The sequence below is a fragment of the Engystomops pustulosus genome, chromosome 5 (assembly GCF_040894005.1).
Source record: "Engystomops pustulosus chromosome 5, aEngPut4.maternal, whole genome shotgun sequence".
Classification (NCBI taxonomy): Eukaryota; Metazoa; Chordata; class Amphibia; order Anura; family Leptodactylidae; genus Engystomops; species Engystomops pustulosus.
The window spans coordinates 88,253,510-88,259,011 of record NC_092415.1 but is presented as its reverse complement, the minus strand read 5'-3'; positions in this window follow the sequence as shown (position 1 = coordinate 88,259,011).

Genomic DNA, 5,502 nt, shown 5'->3' with positions numbered 1-5,502 from the left:
CCTGAAGGCAGGTTCAGGGTCAGGGACAGACAGGAGGTCAGGACAGGCGGCACAGGATCAACGTCAGAGGCAGAGCAGAAGGGCAAGGCAGGCAGTGGAGGAGGATAAACGGGAACAGGTATGGGGTCACAACGAGAAGTCAATAAACAGGCACAGAGCAACAATACTAGCTTTCTCAAAGGCATAAAGCACGAGGATCTGGCAGGGAATGCTGGGAGAGGCCGGCTTTTAACAAGTTCCTGGAAATGGGCAGCACCGATCGGCGCTGCGCTGGCCCTTTAAAACTTGGCAAGCTGGCACGCACGCCCTAGGAGTCGGGGACGCGTGCTGACACCCGCGGGAGCCTGAACAGGAATGGCGACAGGTGAGTGGTGGCTCCAAAACATGCACTTCAGACTTGTTACAATTGTGATTCAGTACGATCACGTTGATACCAAATTTTTAGAGGTTTTATTGTGTTTTGATACATTGTCAAAAATGAAAACAAGGTATGAAAAAAATTGTTGAGCTGACGTTTTTATTGCTACCTTTTTGAGCACTGTGCAACCTTTTGATCACTTTTTATTACATTTTTATGTGATATAAAATGGTATAAAAATTATACATTTGGGCGCTATTTTCCGTTATCGGGTTCACCGCCAGGAATAACCACTTTTATATTTTCATAGATCGGGCATTTTGGGACATGGCGACATGGTGATACTTAACATGTTTGTGATTTTTACTGTTTATTTAGTTTTATATCAGTTATATAGGGGGGGGGGTTGAATTCTTCTTATTTTTTATTTTTTATTAATTTTCCTGCTGTTCTGAAAAAAATTACACTTTAATGATAGTGGCTCCATGATGTCCTCATGAAATGGGAAATGTGCTCCAAAGTCTCTGCTTTGTCTTGCACCTTTGTTTGAGCTGTAGTAATCACAGCAGACAAATGATGTTTCCCCCAATAGCAAGTCATTGTACCCAGGTGTAATTCTATCAAGCATCACCAGTACCTGTAGTTTAGGAACAACGTCTGCTGGCATAGAAAACAATTTTCATCCACCTGTAGTTCGACATTTGATGTAGAGTAATTTTTGTATCTCCATGAACACAGGTAATCCATACTTTGAAAAAATCTATCTTACTGTACTGGCAGTATATGGTAGGATCAATCAGACAAGCTAGGATTAAAGTACCCTCAGGGTCTGAAAAGTAGTAAAAATACAAATAAGTTTGAAAAAAAATATATTAAAAAAAACGAAAAATTAAAATCAACCCCCCTAGAACTGATAAAGTTCTGTATATAAATAAGCAGTAAAAATCATTACCATGTTGCGTATCACCAGGTACCAAAATGCCCGAACTATCGAAATATGATAAAGGTTATTTCTGGCATTTAAACCTTTTTTTCTATTTTGAAAAATATCAAAAATTCAATAAAAAGTTATCAAAAGGCCGTACCTTGATAAAATGGTAGCATTGAAAATATCATCAAAAGATCCATACACCGAAGTATGAAAAAGTTATTAGCGCCAGAAGATGGCAAAATGAAGAAATTTTTTTTATACAGGTTTTAATTTTTGATAATGTATGAAAACATTATAAAACCTATACAAATTTGGTATTCTCATGATGGCAACGACCACAAAAATATAGTAGAAATATAATTTGGGGTGCAAGCTGAAAATTCCAAGCCCACAAGAATGTGTTTTTTCACCATTTTCACTGCATTTGGATCTTTTTCCCGCTTGACAGTACATGACATGGAATATAAAATATCGTCATTATGAAGTGCAATTTGTTGCACAGAAAACCAGCTCTTTACATGGAAAAATAAAAAGGTTATAGATTTTTGAAGGTGGGGAGTAAAAAGTGGAAACACAAAAACTTAAAAAGGGCCTCAGCGGGAAGGGGCTAAAGGGGGCAACTGCTGTGGAGATTTCATTAAAGGGGCTCTGCTGTACAGTAGACATTTCAGGGGGAAACCTGCTGTCGACATGTCTTTAGAAGGGGGCTTTGCTGTGAACATTTCATTAAAGGGGGCCTCTGCTGTGGACTTTATATTAAAGGGGGCATCAGCTGTAGACATTTCATCAAAGGGGGACTCTGCTGTGGACATTTCAATAAATGGGGGCATCGGCTGTGGACATTTCTTTGGAGGGGGACTCTGCTGTAAACATTTCATTAAAGGGAGGCATCTGCTCCGGACATTTCACTAATGAAGTGCAGCTGTTGCTGGACATTTTATTAGAGTAGTGGCTGAATTTCCTACCCTAGGGATTATACTCAAGTCAATAACTTTTCCCAATTTTTTTGTGGTAAAATTAGGTGCTTTAGCTTATACGTGAGCATTAACAGTATGAGGAAGAGTTCAGCTGCAGAGCACTGGGCCAGCCAGGGGCAGCATTCCATCACCTACACTGTCTGTGAGATCTGGTCTGGACGGGAGTCGGGGTGGAGGGTTTCATGCAATTAGGGAATGCGGTTGGCTTTCTTTAATAGATGGGTTATAAGAGCATGTTTAAAGTCCATCATTAAATTACTTTTATGAACAGTATAAGGTTAAAGAAAATCAACCACTTAAAAAAACATCAAAGGATACTCAACGGGGTTCCTTTTTATCTTGATCCCGGCTCTTGTCTTTGCTAAGCTTGACACGCCACGATCACTAAGAAAAGAAACTTATAATTAGCAGCCCGGAGTGTAGGGACAAAATGTCAGGCCCTAGTCATGTAAGCAGCCCAGGGACATCTCCAGCCTGCAGCTACCTATACCAGACTGTGAGCAACCTTTCACAAACACCATACAACCAATGGCCCTGGACCAGTCAAGTTGTTGTCTTCTACTGTTGCTGTGGTCCAGTATAAAGAAACTGTAGGTTTATGATTGACATCTCTTATCTCCATGTGATCCCTGGCGCAAGCTGCTAACATTAAAGAAATACCCTCTACTATCTAGCCAGGGATCCTCTCACACACACCCATCCAGGGTGCCCTAGAGAGAACTACTATTCATCTGCAACATCTCCCTCCTTTTCTTGCAATAAACGTGCCTGATACCTGCCTGACATGGACAAGGCCTGTTCCTCAGGTACCCAGCGACCGTGACCCCATCGAGCAGTAGGCTGTGTTCAGCCAGCCACTCAGGTACAAAGTGAAATCCAGCTGTCCCCAAGCCTAAAAAGGTCCGACCCCAGTGAGGGATGTTGCACAGGTAAGTAGAACTAAATATATATTACATTGTTTTACATTGTAACAGCACATCTGCTGGTTTTGGTACATAGCTCCCAGGTGGTAATACCAGACAGAAGAGAATAGAGCATTAAGTGGCCGGCCTAATGAAAGAAATAGAAAATAAGAGTAATACACACACATTTACACTGAAGTGTACCAGACCAGGGAACTAATGTACCACAATTTTGACACATTTGACTTCTTCACAGAGAGCAGCTCTACAAACAAGACATAGCAGTGCTAAGTGTGTGTTTTATTGATTGGGGAGGCAGCAGTTTTGAGGTTGTTGTTAAGGATCTTAACAGGATCTGGAGAGCAGAAGAAGAGCAAAGAAATCAGGCGATACCACTTTGTAATCAGTCTTAACATTCATGCCAGCTTCATGACCTCCTATCTATGACCCGGAGGCCACAAGCAGATAAGAGCCAGGGCTCTCTTGTCTCACCTCACAGGTTTTTAGTGTGTTTATTGCCGTCCTGTAGTGTGTTTATTGCTGTCCTGTTGTAAATGAGATGTCTTTGTATTTATCATTCTGTTGTTTTAAAGTTGTTTTAATATCCTTTGATGATCACTGCCTAGTGTGCATAAAATGCTGTGGATTTTCTGTTTCAAGCATAACATGAAGTCTGACGAAGAGAACTATTATTCTTGAAAGCTAACCATCAAATATACTCAGTTAGCCTCAAAAAGGTAGATCTAAGTCTTCTATTTCCAATTTTTTTTTTTGGAATGAATGGAATTTTTTAAAATGTACAAATAAACTCAAAATTACCATTATGGACGCATTCCCTAGAGTGTGGCTGATGTGGGATCAGAGTTGCTGGGTCTGATCAGACCCATCAGCTCTACTTAACCCCTGTAGACCTGGTGATCTGGCAGAAGTGCCAGCTCCTGCATTCACTGCGCTATGTATTGAGTAAGTGGTAATAAACTGCTTCTGCCACTCTCTCTATAGTCTCCGGCTGTGTAGGACTGCTGGAGACCCAATCCTTTTCCCGCAATTAGCGATGCTATTAACGTTTTTTTGAAATAACAGTTTTACATTTTATTTGACGGTGCTGGACATCACCTTTTCCTGAGTGAGAGCTCAACATAGTAGGGACAAAGAGAATGGTAAGTGTTTTTTGAATTTTTTTGCAATATAAACTTGCTTGTACCCCGGGTACTATAACAAGCTCATGCAGTGACTGGGGGATGCTCAACCAAATATCCAAAAGAGTTCAGTTCTAATTAAGCAATAGAACCAATAAAAACAATGGATCCATGTGCTGTCAAGAGCAAATCAAATGTGTGAACGAATCCTTGGTTTTGATTGGATTTCTTCTTTTATCATTCTTTAGGGTTACACTACCAAATTATAACATTATAATATACCTATGAAATACAGGCATCTGAACATCTTCATCTGTTAGTAAATTCCTACCAGTGAGCCAATAATGTGTTTTCTAGATAACTATCTTTTAAAAATTCCCCTTTTATGAAATGCTGTATTCTACTTAACAATCTCTTTTGCAATTCATATCCTGCACCAGCCTTCCTGTCACTGTTTATTGAGGTATAAATATATGAAGATATATTCAGAAGTTTTTTGTAAGAGAGGACTGCTTGGAATCTGCTTCCGCATTTCATAAGAGGACATCTTACGGAATATAAGTGTGGGATGTACACAAAAATAGACTTTTAAAAATACCCATCTGGTATAGCATCTTGTAATGTTACATTGCTATGTTATCTGTTTCGGGCCATTGACAAAAACTATTTTGTACTGTGGAACTATCAGTGAAATCTGGATTTACTGATCTATGCAGCATAGCAATATATTAATAGAAACCTCAAGATTTATTCAAGCAGGACGCATTGTTTGGTAATTCACACTATTTGATTGAGTCATAAGGAATGGCTGGTCTTCATGGTCATTACAAATCTGCTATGTCGCTCTTCTATTGTTTGATGATTTATGTCTAGTGAAGCCTACAGGAAGATAGGAAAGAGAAAATGAAGCTTACATTTCATGCATACCTTCATCATTCATCTGTTACTTTGTTACATTTTACTCTATGTGAAGTAATTTCCACCTGTGCCTTGTAAGTGTATCAGTGAGAAAAACAAGAGACAGGCTAATCACTAATCTGAACTATTGGGTATATAGCAGTATACACTTTATTAATAATAATACTAATTCCTTTATTTATATAGCACACAGACTACACAGTGCTGCATTTATTCATTTTCAATAAAGAAATGTCAAAGTAAAAATAAATAAGGCCAAGATTTTATGGGATTTCCC